The 17,192-nt window shown below is 41.1% G+C and overlaps 1 pseudogene; it reads left to right on the top strand.

Moving 5' to 3' along the window:
- The first annotated feature begins 13,287 nt into the window (after positions 1-13,287).
- Positions 13,288-13,946, top strand: LOC147429199 (uncharacterized; annotated as a pseudogene).
- Positions 13,947-17,192: the final 3,246 nt, after the last annotated feature.

The following is a 17,192-nucleotide window of genomic DNA, read 5'->3' as shown; positions in this document are numbered from 1 at the left end:
TGGGTAGTGTACTCAAAACTTCTTTGACTCTGTCAAAACATCTTCACACTCACGTGTCCACTCCAAGGGATCATTCTTAACTGCTTGTTGCAATGGATACAATAAATAAGATGCCAAAGGTATGAATTGAGACCGATATTTAACCTTCTGTATGAAAGTGACCAATTGTATGGTATCTTTTTGGAGATGATAGCAACAACAAAGCCTCCACTTTCTCTGGATCTTCTTCAATCCCATTCTTTGAAATCACATATCCAAGAAGCTTCCCCCGTGTGGCTACGCCAAATGACATTTTTTAGGGTTCAAATGACCCCCACTTTCATCATATCTTGCAAAAGTCATTTCAAGATTTTGAGCAATGCTCTTTCCTTGAGTTGCATAAACGAAAAACATCTATGAATCCTTTGGCAAACTTCCCAAGGAACGAGGTAAGGACCCAATCCACTTTTGTTTCAAAATCTCCAGGCCCATTTGTCAATCAAAAGAGAAGGCACCAAAAGAAAAACAATCCCATGGCATGATAAAAGTAGTCTTTTTTCGATATTTAGGAGCAAGGATAAGCTGAAAATATCCTAAATAACCATCACGAACACTGTATCTTTCATAGCCAGCCACTGCATCTAAACGCTGACCAATAAAAGGCAAAGAGTAAGGATCTTTCTTGGTCACTGCATTTCATGGCTTGTAATCAACACAAAATTTCCAACACCCATCTTTCTCTGGAGTGACCATTGCAGGGCTCACCCATTCAGCATTATCCACTAGCACAATGAGCCCTGCATCCAAAAGTTTATCCACTTCTTCCTTCAAAGCATTCATTTGCTCCTTACCCATCCTTCTTAATTTCTATTGTATTGGCTTGGCCCCTTCAACTACCTCGATCGTTACGGGATCCCCAACAAAACCCCTTATTTCTTGATATGAAGTGATGAAAACATTTGGGAGCCTGTCCAGCATTGTTAAGTACTCCCTTCTTTCTCCTTGTGCCAAATCAGTACTCAACATATTTTGAATCAACTCTTTCTTCACTGGCAATTCCGCTGCACCAACTCTTGTTGCTCTAAACAGTCTAAAGCATGTATATTTTCTTACACTTGCAACATTTAACCCACTTCCCTCTTCTCCTGGTCCAATAACAAGAATGACACTTCACCCTTATCACTGGAACTGGAAGTAGAGCTACTTTCTAAATCTTCAAAAATATCTTCACTGGTAACTTCGGATTCATCATTCTCACTCACATCTTCTAGTCCCATAGGTTTCTTGCTAGTCATATCAAACACCCTCTTTCCACCCTTTGTGCCATACACACACATTGTGCCCTTGCCCGAATCTTGCCCAACACCAACAGCTCTCAACCAAGGTCATCCCAAAATGAGAGGGAAAGCTCCAAGGCCAATTGGTATAACATGAAAGTTTACTATACCCTTCACGTTAAAGACTTCAACTTCCAAATTCTTAATGAGCCCCAAACACTTCACTTTTGGCATGGTCTGCTAGTCAAATCCAAAACCTAGAGCTTCCACATGTAATGAGACCCAGTCTCTCGACACATGACTGTGTGATCACACAAACTTGAGCACCTCCATCAATATAGGCCTCTCTCATGCCCACACCTTTGTGCTAAGCGTTCATCACAGGACAAATGTTGGGTAACTCTCCCATAGCACACTCTGACTTGTCCATGCTTCGGCTCTTTTTTTGGATTCACTAATGACTTCCACTGTCTTTTAAGTTTGGGCACCATATTCATCAGTTGTCAAAAAGTACAATTTACTTTTCTCCCAACCAAGTCTTCCTTTAAACTGTAAGCTGTTTGGCCTTCTCCCAAAGGTAAATCTGCTACTTAAAACCATTTACAAGGTCTTCTCTTCCTCTTGTATTTTGCATCTTCACCCTCTTTCTCTTTCCCTTTCTTTTTCCTAGGATCTGGTGTGTCATAGCCTCCCCTCACTCTTTTGCCTCTATGGGCAGCATATCTGCTTCTTTCTTTACACCACAGGTTGATGCCTAATTTTCTTGTTTAGTACCTTGATCTCCCCGTATATCAAATGCATAATCATTAGCCCTATTAGAAATCTGCTGGGGAAATGAAAACATATCACCTCCCATACTTGTTGGCTTTGAACAATAAGTACTGATGTAACCAAGCTCACCACAATTATAACAAGTAGGGATAAACCTAGTTTGCAGCTCAAAGACACCTTGTCCACGACCACCATTAGCATTAGGCTAAGCTTCACATGCCTGGGCCATCCCTCTACCACGTCCACGACCACGACCGCCTCCAACTCCAAGAACACTCAGTCACAATTCCTGCATCATGGTCATCATGTCTTGCATGTTTCTCTATAACTGCTAGTATTAACAACCCTATGAGCAGGTTGGTCTCCATCCTCTTCATGATTTTTCTCTTTTTGGCCACCAATACTTTGCACAGGGACCAATTTCCCATACACAATGAGTCTTTGAGCCTTCCATTATTTCTCCCTAGTGAATGCTCCTCGAAGGTAGCGTGCCTTTTCAACTCAACTTTGAACTTCAGACTTTCTTTTAAGTCTCCCACAAAATGGTCCTTCTTTAACATGGATGGAGGGATTTCTTCATTTCCCAAAGAGCGAACCCATTTATCCCATAAACGGGTGAGCTGCATGACAAAATCATCAACACTTTGATTAGCCTTGTGAGTGTACCCCAAAATTTTATGCCAAACTTCATCAGGTACTTCAACGGATCTGTACTATGCCAAGATAGCTTGGTTCACATGATTGTAGTCCAAAACCACCCATGAAGTTTGTGCGTGCACCAACTCTTCTTGATTGTGTAACCAAACTTTTGCCTCATCTTCTAAACTGTATTGGAGTAGCCGCAACTGTATAGCTTGGTCTAGTTTATTTCACAGTAAGCAATTGACTTCCAATTTTTCAATAAATGTTTATGCATTCTCTTTAGGCAATCCATGAAAATGTGGAAACTCATCCACCATGTTCGATTTCCACAAAAACACTTACATATGACATCAAAAACTCAAGGGATGTCGATGGATCGCTCCACCTCACACCGGGTAATCCGGCCCCTAGCACTTCGCTTCACAAAACCACATGACCCTCCAAAGGCTCCAATCCAATTACATGATCGCCTCAAGTGATGCCCACAATTTTCATATACATAGGTGGTTGTCCATAATGACCCACATCCCTTTTAAATTTTTTGCCTGCAGAGTAGACCTATTTCACAAATTGAGCATAGGAGCACTTGCTCCTCAGTGGGGGCACCAAAATGATGTTGATGTTTAGAAGACAAGAAAAATGAGTGCATATATAGCCTTGCACGAGTCACACCATTGGAAGGAAGAACTATTGCAAGGCCGAAAGCACTTGTGATAAATACCTGTAGAGATTTATGAGAAAGCCTTCAAGCATGAGCACACTCAAAATTAGGGGAAACTGAAGACATCCTGACAAATCTCATCTCGCAAGAGATTTCCGTAGAGTATCCAAAGGCAAAAAAAGAATGAAAGATGAAGAAGTTATGGCCGCTCAAAACCGGGGGTGTTCTCTTTATTGCTAAAAAATGAGCTCTTCGGAAGTTGCATAGGTGTTGTAGCTATTAAAATGGGGGCTTCCTTATCTTTTATCCCCAAAACAGTTCTCTCTGTTCTTAGCCGACAAGGCTCTCTATCAAGGCATCTTTTAATTGGCTCATTTTAGGCCTTTTTTGGGCAAAACTGAGGTGTCGGTGACCCTTTGACCAAGGGAATGGGGTGGGGGCAAGTGGCCGGGGACCAAAAACCACTCCAAGAGCCTATCTAGCTGAGTGTTAACTCCAAAAATGCACACTTTCTCGCCCATGAGCCCATGAGCCCCTCCATAGCAAGCCTTGAGAGCTCCTCACAATTGGATACACCCATAATGGGCTCCCTTTTAGGCTATATACTCCCCACTCTCCACTTTTCCCTTCCCATGTGGCATAATTCCCTTGCAACATGGCGACCTCCTCCTCACTCCTCCCAAATCCCTTGTGCCGAGAAATTTATAGATTTTCCCCAAAGAAGGAGGGCTTCTCGGACAAACTTGCCCCAAGCATAACTTGCAACTCCAATCATCGAGTGACACATCCTAACACACGGCTTGAAGCCCATCATCTTGGATACCTCTAGAATTCTTAAAACTCATAATTTCTAATTCAAAGCTTCAAGTTGGCCCAATTGCCCTTGTCACATGCACCTGCAATCACTTTCTAAGTTGAGACCGCCCACTTTGGATGCTCATAACTCATGATGTACATGTTTGATTCACAAGCTATAAAGCACGGACAAGCATATTTATTAAAAACCATGTTTTGTGGACTCAAAAAATCCAAAATATCAGCTCTAAATCCTGGCAAAATCACACCTTTGTACATGAACTTCTATAGGGCCACTTCCAAAACTTGCAGGGCTATGTACACAAATTTACATGAGGCTAGTGGGCAAGCTTTTTGGCATAACCTAGTGACTTTATGCTCATCCAAAAAATGCATGACGGCATAAACTATGTTGACACTCTATACCCAGTTCTATAAGCCCACAAACACTTTTCCAAGTCCAAGTCCCACTCTTTAGGATTCTCTGTAGCATACTTTGATAGCATCTCCACAATTTGACCATTGCAGTTTTCGACCAACCCATTGCATTGTGGGTAGTAAGGAGAAAAGCGCCTATGCTGAATTCTCAATTTCTCCATGAGAGCAGTAACAAGTTTTCCCCTGAACCCTGGTCCACGATTAGAAATGATAACCATAGGACCTTCAAACCTGCAACACATCTGTTCATACAAAAAAGAGGCCACTCTTCCTGCTGTTACATCTTTTACCTCTCTTGCCTCCACCCATTTTGCTAAATAGTCCATAGCCACAAGGATATACTTTTTTCCATTGTTGGTCCTTGGCATTGGATGTACAACATCAACTCCCCATTTTACAAATGCATCAAAAGACATTATAGCTTTTTGAGGATCAGCTAAAAGCTTTCGATTTGAAAATACTTGGCATTCATTGCATGACTTTAATAAAAAATAATCATCTCTCATCATAGAGGGACAAATTTGGCATCATTTGTGCATAAGCTCAAGTACCTGTCATGTTTTTTTTGGATGCTATGTCAATATGTGTATCCTCTCCAAAATTTGAGTCAAAGAGTTCAAGGGTTTGAGTGGAATGAGGACATGCAATAGCGTTTGATGGTATAAAAAAAGGAGGTATTGTGTGATTTATCAATAGTGAGTCCTCCCAACTTGCAGTTGATTTTCTATGTATCTATTAGTGTGGGGTAAGTAGATTTTGGGTCGATTCTCTTACAAAAGTTGGGAAGAAACTTCAAGCCAGTCTACTTTGAGAGAAAGATGAAGAATGTAAGGGAGTTCTTCAAGAATGAAATAGTGGGTCTTTGCCTTTGCCTTTGTTCTTCCTTGTCACATGTTCAAAACATATCTATTGCCCCAAAAGTTTTGTGTGCTCACGACATCAAACCTTTTACCGAATGTAGTACAACATTTCAAGCCTAGCAAGCACATCTTAAAGCGGACTTTGGAGCTTCAAGAGTATGAGTTTGACTTTAAAGTAGATCATTAAATTAAAGCTCACTTGGTAGACATAGTGGTACACAATGGAGAGGAGTTTCCATCTTACCCAAGGGTTGACAAGGATGATCATGAAGAGGAAGTAGATATTACATATGCGTATACAATGATGTTTGATGGTGCACATAGGAAAGTTCTTCAAAAGGCAAGTGGTGAGGTAGTAATTTAGAACTCAAAAGGTGATGTAATATGTTCTAGAGTTTATGATTTTGATAAAGATGACAGTAACAATGAGGCCGAATATCTCACGCTTTTTCTTGGGTTGAAGTAGTGTGTTGAGTTTGGACTGAAGAGGTTCATTGCAAAAGGGGATGCTTTGCTAGTCATGAATCAGTTGCTTGGTTTGTGGAATGTTAAGAAAGACAATTTGAAGAAGTGGTTTTATGGAATCAAGAAGCTTTTGCATGAATTTGAGAAGATACAGTTTAAGCATGTTCCTCTTGAGAAAAATAAAGAAGCTGATGAGTTAGCTAGGGACAAGTTTGATTCCTTGGTAGCTCCTTTAAAGGTCAAGGAAGCCTTGTATGCAGGAAGGGAATTATTGCAAGATGTAGAAGTATTTATTGGTAAAGGGAAATGTCCAGAGAGAATGTCAAAGTCTCGACGTAAGAGAAAAGTTGCAAAAGCAAGAAACTACACATTGGTAGGGGAGGATCTCATGTTTTATAGCAGAGATAACATTCTGAAGAAATTTCCATACAAGGAAGAAATAGGCTTTATTTTGAAGCACTGCCATGAAGAAATAGGCAATCAAGGTAAGAACCAAGTTTTCTTTTGTATTCTGAGAGTGGGTTCATTTGATAGCTTCCAATGCTTCATCTTCACGTTGATTTTCACCTATGTTTGGTTCTTCCTCCTCCTCAATATCTTCTGGATCACTATCTCCTCTTCTCTTAAACACTTTGATTCTTTTTCATGCAATGGGAATCTTTACTTTTGTACCATCTAGTTCAGACAAGCTGTAAGTACCATTTTCATGCACATGCTTTACAACATACGGTCCAAACCATCTTTTTGAGAACTTACGCATCATTATGTGATGGTTATCGAGGTTACTATCATACACTAAAACCCAATCACCTTTGTCAATTTCTTTACTCCTGAGCCGATGTCGCTCATCAAAGTAGTCCTTGCTTTTTAACCTTGCATTTTTTAGTTGTTCTTTTGCAGCCTCAATATCTCCAGGTCTTCTCTCTATTTGCCTTATGTGCAATGCAAGGAGACCTTCCCTGCTAAGCCCCTCTTGCCAAGGTAGAACATTCCATATGGGAATTGTATCTACAATTGACATCATTGGCTTTTGACCATACATCAGCTCCGCAGGCGCCCATAAATCATATGAAAATAGTTTTGTCCACTCACCAACTCTTCCTTGGCCAACCGTGTCCAAAGCTTTGATGATAGGAGGACTCCCTCTTTCACTATTTCCATTGCCTTCAGGGTTGTAAGTTGTAGTAAGAGAAATCTTGATTCCTAATTTAGAAAATAACTCCTTTGTTTCCTTGGCATCCAGCTCACCTCTGTCTGTAGTGATCTTTCCCACACAACCATAACGACAAATTACCTCATCAAGGAGGAATTTGCACACAACTTCCGTGGTTTTAGCTCTTAATGCTCTCCCTTCAACCTAGTTAGGTTGGTCCTCTCATGCAAGAACTAAGTATCTCATCTACCAGAGTCCTAAAGGCATTGTGACTAGATTCACAACCCATTTATAGTGCTTGGCTAATGGATATATAGGGTGAAATCCATCACAATGTCAAAAATTTGAATACATTTGACAAGTTACACATGGCTCTACAAATTGGGATACATATTTATACATACCCTTCAACCAGTATTTTTCTCTCAACTTGGAGAAGGTTGCCCACACACCCCTATGTCCAGCCCATAGACTCTCATGAAACTTTTGCATGAGCTTCACTTGAGTCTCTTTTTTACATATAACCATTTGTGGTGTAGCACCCTTTTGTTTAGGATGCTTCCACAAGTAATCTTCCCTCAAAGAGTAATTGTATGCTTTCGTGCGTATCCTCCTGAATTCTTGTTTAGACCAATCACCCTGCTTTGTTAGAGTACTCAAGTAGACTCCAATAAGAAGCCAATCACCTTCATAAATCTCTTTCAAGATCAATTGAAGTGGATTAGTCATGCAGACATTGTTACCTTTGACATGAGAGATAGAATAGAACCTTGTGCCTACATCATCTCCCTCATCTATCATGTGTGACTCATCTTCATACCGTGCCCTTGATAGCATATCTGCCACTGTATTTTCTTTACATACAATGTGCTTAAACTTGGGATTTAAGGACTTAATGTAGGCAATCCACTACAACATATCACAATGTCTAACATTGAGCAGCTTGTAGTCATTGCAAGAAGTGGTAGAAAATCTGTTTTTACAAAACCACACATGCACCAATTAGGTACTCTTTTCCATTTTTCAAGGCTGTAATCATATCCCATAACTCTCTCTTTATCTGGGGATACTTTCTTTGGGGAGAATTCAGTACCTTTTCTCCAAATCTCACCACATACCTGTGTCCTTTATCATCATCTTGCCCTATTTCTCATCCATTTCATGTAGGGTTGGTATCTATTGTCACAATTGCTGGACTTTTACACTCATAGTTTACCTTTCTGAAGTTGGAACTGACTGGAGCAACTCCTTTAGCCTTTTCATTGATTTTACATGTGCTTCTATCCATTTAAACTTTTGATTCTTTCTAAGCAATTGATAAAGAGGATTAGCTACATGTGTGTAATGTGGAATCGAAATAAGATCAAAGACACATGCTCCCAGAAAACTTCTAACCTCACTCATGCTGGTGCATGTTTTTTTCATTCTTTGGATGGAATCTAACTTTGTTGGAAAAGGTTTCCTACCACATGGCCCGCACATGTGCCCCACAATGAGCACTTCATTGACACCAAATATAGACTTTTCCCTGACAAAGTAAGATTCACTTCTTCCAGCAGTAGAAAATATTTTATCACAATCATTTATGTGATTTACCACAAACCTACGACACCTCTGAGAAAAAAAAGAACCGCAAGTGGAGGGTGTGTGTGAATTATCATCCACTCAATGAGGTGACAAAAAGAGATCACTGCCCCTCCCATTTCAGGATAAGATACTAAATGAGGTAGCCGGTCATTAGAAGATCAACTAAAAACAACCTTCATCACTCCTTGAGGTTGTTACGCTTTTAGAGTCATGCCATTTGGCCTCACAAATGCTCCTGCAACTTTCCAACGCTTCTTAAACATGGTGTTTCAAGCATTCTTTCGAAAGTTCATTAGGGTGTTTATTGTTGATTTTTGCATTTATAGCTCAAAACGTTGCATCTACAGAGGATAGAAGAAGGACTGAAGAAGATCTATGACATGGAAAGTCAACTCAACCCCAACAAGTGCCATATAGGTGAAGATGAGGTGGTCTTGCTTGGTCACCAAAATTTCTTACAAAGGCATCTAGGTGGATCCTTCAAAGGCAAAGGCTCATATTGAGTTACCATCGCCCAAGAGTCTTAACAGATGGTGTATCACCACCATGGCCTTGTCCATCGACACTTCTCGCTCTCTCTCTCTCTCTCTCTCTCTCTCTCTCTCTCTCTCTCTCTCTCTCTCTCTCTCTCTCTCTCTCTCTCTCTCTCTCTCTCTCTCTCTCTCTCTCTCTCTCTCTCTCTCCATCCTTTGAGTCTGTCACTTGCGATCTCTATCTACTCCAAGTCTATGTTCTCTTTCACTCTCTCTCGCGTGCTTTCTCCCCTTGATCTCTACGCTTCTGCATCATCGACTGTGACATGGTATCAGAGCCTTGACGGAGAAAGACGATTTGGAAAGAATTGTGAAGAGAGGTTCATCCACTTACTTGTTGGTAGCATCAGTGTCAAGACAAGAAATTTAAGGAGTCAGGCATGACCTAGGGGATCAAGGACCTGAGCCAAGGGCTTGGGGGCAAGCACCCCAAAATCTAACCAATGTCGTATTCATTCTCACCCAGATCACTGCCCTTCTCCACCTGTAGCTCTTGGAGACCCTCTTGCAGCTCAAGCCTTGGCCACTAGTGATAGCGCTAGTGGTTGGCTCCTTGCTAGACGCCAGCCCCCCTTTTGTATAAAGAACTATAGCCCTCAGCCACTCATGCAACTTGCTTTTCTTATCGTCCTCTCCCATTGCCTCTACATGGCCATAACTCCATCCACCTATGACGCTCTTCTCTGCATGGCATCCACCACCATCAATGGCGCTCCCATTATCTGCTTCCAAGACTCGCTAGCCCTGTTGGTCTCTCGAGTAGCACCATAGTTTTTTTTTTGTTTCCCAGTGTATTATCTTTACTAATTCTAATCATGGCAACACAAATGGTAACTCTATGAAATGAAATTTCGGGTCTATGGAGGATCTAACCCGACATGTATGAAAATCTCCACATCCACTTCTCTTCACCTCAAATCAACCCAATCACACACACTAACAATTTCAAAGACACACATCACTAATCCTATCATGCAACACACTAATCAGAAGCATACACACATAGACCTATTGAGAATCCACATTCCAATCAAACCTACATGCATACACAAAGAATAGAGAGAAAAAACACAAGATTAGAGCGGGATTAACCACCACTAATTAGTTACGATCTAGCCAATCAAAGCATCATTAGTAATCACAAGAGGTATGAGTGAGGCATAGTGAAAGAGAATTAAGATTTGATTAGTGTTAATCAAGTGACATCAGGAAGGAGAAGCTCAAGGACTCCATCGTCACACACCTCATGATCTCTTACTAAAGAGTGGTCTCAACCAATGAGGCTAAGAGCTCTAATTACTTTTACACATTGCCTTATATACCTAGGGTAAAGATATGCAATGTTCGGGTGCTCAAGGCCTTTAGGGATCCACAACTTACTAAATCTGCAACCTAGGCACACTAATTGATCTATTCTTTAAATCTTGAACTCTCATTGGGCTCATAACACATTATATATATTACAATGGCTTGGAATAAATCGAAAAATTACGTTACATGCCCATTTTGGAGACTCTAAAAAATGTGTAATTCCAATCTTTACCGCTTCTTTGTATTTGTCTTTGATATGTATTCATATGGATTCAATCTTTAGTGGCTTTTGTTAACTGACATTTGCTTAGTTAACAAGGTTCAAAATAGCATTCATGGTCATCATTGATCTTGGAAAAGCTTTAACAACCTACAGGTAAGTCAAAAATCAACTTTCAAGAAAACTTTCAAAGTTCAGCCAAAATTCACCATATTACCTTCTCAATGATAGATGCATGCAAAAGTGAGTCTAATTGGCTAAAATTGTTTGTATTAGCTTTTATAATGCCATCAAACTCTCAAAAAGTGCAGATTATGTCTTTCACATAATAAGTGAGTTTTCCTTAAGCCTGAAATTGATCTTTTTTCAAATAAACAAGTTGTTTGGGTGATAAGTGAACACTTTTGTGAAGGCAGAAGTAAGTATAACTCCAATTGGGTACCAAATTGAGCCAAGATAGTCCTTTCTCAGAACAAATAGATCGATAATTGAAAGTGAAAACACTTGAAAGTAAAGAAAACTTTGACAAAACCACTTGATAGGTCTTTAAACACCTTGTTGCAACTATGGGAGGTGAAAGATTGGAAAAAAGTGCAAAAAATATAGGAGTCTAAAAAAGAAAGATTTTTACCTTTTTTTCAACTCAGCTAGTATCAACATAGTATACAAAGGTGAATCTTACTTACAATAGGAAAAAGGAGTAAGAAACAAGGGGAGGAGGGGGGAGAGACCCAAAGATGACAAACAATAAACATGTTTCACTAGATTAAGCTCGTCAAGACCTTGCTCAATGGAAATGCTAGGGTAGAGAGAGTCAGCATCAAAGGTGAAAAGGAGTACATTGGAAGGAAGTATAAGGGTGGATAGATCTTTAATGAGGGAAAAGAAACCTTTAAGGATTTGCTTTTTAGTGAGCACGATAGGTAAAATTTGGAAATGTAGCCATCTAAGATGTAACCTTTATATGAGAAAATGGGATGTCCTACCAGAGAGGGTTTGTGGATTTTAGGCAAGAGGAAAAAGGGACAAGGCTTAGGGTTTGATCGGGGTGGTGAAAGGATGGAATCATTCTCCTTAGATAAAAGGAATGATCAATTGATAAGAATAGAGAGGAGGAGAGATAAGATAAAAGAGAGAGGAGCTAAGGGAGTAGGTAGAGGAATCTAGGAGATGCTTGGAAGCTTCTTCTAGATACCAAGATTTAGATAAGATTTTGGGACCTAGATTTTTGTGAGTAGATATAATGATGATGGGGGGATCATTTTTTAGAGAAATAATAGCTTTTTAAAGAAAAGGAGGAAAAGAGAAGCAAGAAGAGGTTAAAGAAGCCTCCCAAAGAGTGTTAAGGTGTGATGAGAGAGAGTGGAAAATACCTTTGAGGTTAGGCAAGGCAGAATGGGGTTACCAAGAAGAATTGGGGAGAGAGAAGGGAAATAGGAAAGGGGCGGAATGTATTTATTTAAATCTACGCTTAGCAAAACCACAATGATAGAAAGTCGGAGAGTACGGAGAGGAAAAGGGATGAGAGGTCCAAAAAATTGAAAAGAGAGGTGGCCTAGAAAAAAGTAAATGGACCCAAAATGTAGGGTGCTCAAAGACTACTTCCTCCTCCATTGCAAGTTTTCTCAAAATCTAGGTTTTTTAGAAAGGCTAGAAATTGAATGGGGTGGTTTATCGGGAGGTAACATGGTGAGAGAGTGGTGGGTATGGAAAGGAGGGGCATTGAGGGGATAATGGGGATATTTGAGCAAGTGTGGGATGGGTGGGGGAAAAAGCCCCAAAGTGGAGCAATTTTTATCAATCAAGGGGATGGAAGGAGAGGGAGAGGTGATTTTAGACTTTTTGAAGGGTTGATGGGGGTACTTGTTCAATAGGGCTCTATGCTTAGCTTTAAAAAAGGTAGGAGAGCATGCAGGAGGGGTTTTACTAGGGGCAAAGGGTGGGGGTTTACAAGCTAACAAAGGTGCCTTTTGGGAAAGGAGTTTCCTCATTTGGATGGTCACCCTCATGTTGAAAGAGCTCACTAATGGTGCCCTCTTTGGGAAGTGCCATTGCTTTGGCCAAGAGGGTTTGTTGAGATCCTTTTCTATCAACATGATCCACCAATTCTAGAGAAGTATCCAAGGGAGTTCGGAGAATAGAGTTTTGGACAAAAAAGTCAAACTCTAGGAGAGAGAGGTTCTTCCATACCACAAGTTGATTGGCCCAAGCTACCGGTTGTACTCTAGGTAAGGAAATGGGCGAAAGCTTATTAATAGGATCCTCCAACCGCTGTTCCACAGGATCGTAAAAGGTGTCAAATGTTTTTGGAGGTTCTCTACAAGTAAATATTGGGCTTGTACATAAGCGTCGGTGCAATCAAGCTGGTATCAAATGTTTAGGCTAACAAAGGCTGCATTGGGAAGGGCTTGGGCGGTGGTATCTTCCAAAACTAGATGCGTTGGTTCCATACAAAGGGTATTAGGAGATTTTTGGTCAGCACAAATATTTTGTAGGTGAAGGAGGTGTGATTTAGCTTTGGAAAGCTTAACATTAATAGCCTTGAATTCTTCTAAGGAGAAAGACACAATTTTATTAAATTCTTGCGACTTGGTGATGGAGGGAAGGGTGGAAGTGGACGGATTAGAGTTGAGAGAAGTGGTAGCGGAAAAAATAGGGGGGAGAGTGGTGGCAAAGGTGGACGAGCAATCACCAAATGATAAGGGAGTGGTGAGGGGAGGACTTGGGAGCACTCCATTTTTTGTAGAAAAAGTTACTGGTGCCTTGGAAATTCGGGATCCTTTAGAGGAGCGAAGGGAGAAATCAAATTCCTCCAAAGGAAGATTGGCAATGAGTCCTTGAAGCTCCTCCAGACTAAAGAGGGATTTTCTCTAGGAGGAAGAGAGAATGTGGGTGTTAGCTTCTTGAGGGACAAGCGCAAATGGGTTGTTGAAGGCAGAAGCCAAAACAAAACCTGCAAGAGTGGAGGGGATAGTTGAAGAAGAGGATACACAAACAGGTGTAGGAAAGGCAAAGGTCGTAGCAAGGGAGGGGTGACAAGCAAAGCGATGGTGGAAGGGGCACCGGTAGAGTTACTCGATGGGGGGAAGAGGGTGGCTCCAAAGGAAAGAGTAGGTGCAGATGCAGGGTTGCTTTGGAGGAGTGTAGGAGTGGAAGAAGATTCCATGAGCCTTTCTGAGGGTTGCTTAACAAGTGGCATTTTGAAAGATCCTTACAATGCAAGCAAGGAAATTTTAAGAAAAATGAAAGCTTGAAACCTAATAATAATAATCCCAAAACCAAAAATTGAAGGGAGAAATAGTTGAGAAATGATGTCGATGCCGTAATGGTAAAGAGGCCTAAGTGTAATGGTAAAGAGCCCCGAGTGTTGGATGAGTGCAACTCAAAGTTTTTGCTCCAATAATTAGAGGACTTGGATCACATAAACTCGCACTGCAGAGGTAAAATAAAGAGGAAAAATAGGATAACGGTGCATCACTTCAATGTAGAGGCAAATTAAAAGATAAACAATGCAGTTTGTACTCCTAGATACCTGCAAGGTGAACTACTTGACACCTACGATTTGTATGCCTAGACGTCTACATCCCAAAATCCTTGATGCATGTAGCTTGTATAGACCCATTGGTTAGAACCCTTTGAGGCTAGCAAAAGTGCTATAGAAGTAGATTAGAGAACGATGCATCGTGTAAAGGCCTGTGGGTTGTACACCTGCACTCCTTGGATGAGAAAGCCAAAAATAACCCTAATACTGAATGTTACCCAGGATGACTTGTAGACGTTGAGGAGCAGAAGATGGTTACCTGAGTTGACTTGCAAGAGTTGAGGTGAAAATGCGCCAGTAAAACCAGGGAGTCCTAAGCAAGGAAATTAGAAACCTTTGTAGTCGTTGAAGCTAGACGTTGAGTGTTATTGAAGCAAAGATCTTAGAAGCTAGTCGTAGATGCAAGTAGAAATGAAGCCTGTCGTCGTTAAAGGCGAGAGCCCCTCCACAACAAGAAAGGTTAGAGCTGTCGCATGCAAAAAAAGTTGGGCTGGGCGGATTTTAGAGTGCCAAGAAGGTGGGTGGATTTCTGTGCACCGACAAGATGGATTTCAGTGCGCCAACAAGGTGTGCAAGCCAAAGCAGGGTAACCTTGCAAAGGTTAGAGAGGCAAGTGCATGGATAGATGGTTAAGCAAGAGTTGTACGCAGAGAAGGAGTAATCAGCGAGACGATGGTGAAGGGGGAGGTAGTATAAGGAATGAAAGGAAAGGTAAGGGAGAAGGAGATTAAAATAAAATTAAAGCTAAGTAAGATGTGTGTAACGGGTAAATAACCAAAGACTAGAGTAAAAAACTAAAGCTTTACGGTGACATGAAAAAGGTTTTCTCTTGAGAAACAATACCGAGATAGGCTTAGTAAAAGTCAAGGAAAACAAAGAAACAAGTTAAGGGTTTTCTTAAGTCGGAAGAAAGGAAAGGTTGGATTAAGGAAAGTAGAGGGGATTTTCTTAAATCGAGAGGAATGGTTCGGTTACGAGAAGAGGGAATGGTGGAAAAAACGACATAGGAGGGTTGACGGTAAGTTCTATGTTATAACATCTACGGCAAGAAAGCCTATAACAAAATTGTTAGAAGATTAACCAAGTGAATCTTACTAGCAATAGGGAAAAGCAGTAAGAAACAGAGGGAAAGAGGGAGGGGGGGGGGGGGGGGGGGGGGGGGGGGGGGGGGGCAAATATGACAAACACTAAATGCATTTCTCTAGATTAAGCTTATTATTAGTGTTCATCTTTTGCAAGGGGTGGGGGTTTATATAAAAAAGGAAGGTAGGGTGTTTACAAACAAGAAGGGTACAATGGGAGAATTAAGAGGAGGGTAGAAGGGCATCTAGGTACATAGCAAAAAATAGAGTCCTTCTTTGGTATCAAAGTGCAAAATTTGAGGGAGTAATCCACTGGCATCCGTAGTTCTGTCAGCATCAATAACTCAAAATTGGCAACCCAATTGTCTCTATCTTCATCTCCTTTGAACACCATACCAAATTCCTTCTTCATCTTGACTCACAAACACTTTGTTAGGAAGCTATCGGTGGATCCTTTGTGGGGGCACCACAAGATGGAAAGGGAGAAATGGGAAAACACCCAGTACACAACACAAATGCCTGTCTATAGCCCATTGATTCCACAACACCCCTATCCCCTAATGATCACACATAGAGACTCCTAATCTGCAAATGACAATTTTCCAAGCCTATACCCAACCATCCCTCACTACATACACCCGACCACAAAGCATGCAATCAATCCCCGCAACCTTTGACCCTTCCTAGCACCATATACTCACATATAGATAGTATCGATTCCCTGAGGCACCCAAAGATCATTGGCAGAGTCAAGTTTTCCCTCAAGCCTTCATCCTCAAGGCATTTATCACAACCATATAGGGAGTACTCAATCACTCGACTATCCTTGGAAGCACATCTATTTATGTTCTTTGTGCACACCTCACTTGGACAAAACCTACGCATACACAACCCGCATACAAGCATAAGAATGAGAGAGATGGAGAGTATTCACTTAAACATCATGAATATATAAGTTCTGCTGCTTTAATGGAATTGTCTTTGAATTTATGAAGTGTACAATGATTCTTTCCATGAAGCAAACACCTATTTTCCCTTGATCTTTTCAAATTCCTCTAGCCCCCAATGGTCATGGAGGAGTAACCTTTTCCATGTGTTATGGAAGAATTTCCCCCCTCTTGTCATCGTGCTCATGACCAGCCCCTTCACTGCAACTAAGGCACCTCCTTTGATATGGCGGGTCCATCTAGGAAATGCTTCATGAATTGCAGTCCCGAGTGGTCCCATCTCTCCGTATATCTCTCCCTTTGTATGAAGCTCTATGTCCTTGGCATCCTAGTGCTAACAAAGCTTTACCTTGACTTGCTAGTCCCCTTCAAAGCTCACGGTCCTTCTCTTCCTCTGGGGACCTCCACACCCACTGGCGGGTCCTTGGCAATGCTACCCCTTGTATTCCTTCTCACCCAGATCACGACTCTTCTCCACATGCAGCAGTCGAAGACCCTCCTGCAGCTCATGCCTTGGCCACTAGAGATAGTGCTAGTGGTTGGTCCCTTGCTAGAGGCGTGTCCCCCCTTTTGTATGAAGAACTACAGCCCCCAACCTCTCATGCAACTTGCTTTTTGTATCCTCCTCTTCCGTTGACTCTGTATGTCTTGATGTAGTTAGTGCAATCATATCAATGGAAAAACTAAAATCCATTCATATCAAGTATTTTTTTCACATGGACAAATTGAGAGTGCTACATAAATTTCAAGGGCATCCTTCCAAGGTTCATGTTGATGTATTCATCCATGTGATCTTATACCAACACACTCATATAATTATTGAAGGAGGGGTACATTTTAATGGCATAATCAACGCTTGACAAGCAAATGTTTTCACAACTACACAATAATACTTAGATTTTAAGTACCCTTTAAATAAATGGGACTTGA

This window comes from Adiantum capillus-veneris, chromosome 22 (genome assembly GCF_014529385.1).
Source record: "Adiantum capillus-veneris isolate H3 chromosome 22, ASM1452938v2, whole genome shotgun sequence".
Taxonomy (NCBI): domain Eukaryota; kingdom Viridiplantae; phylum Streptophyta; class Polypodiopsida; order Polypodiales; family Pteridaceae; genus Adiantum; species Adiantum capillus-veneris.
Note: the sequence above shows the minus strand (reverse complement) of the source record. Positions and strands in the feature narration are given on the sequence as shown.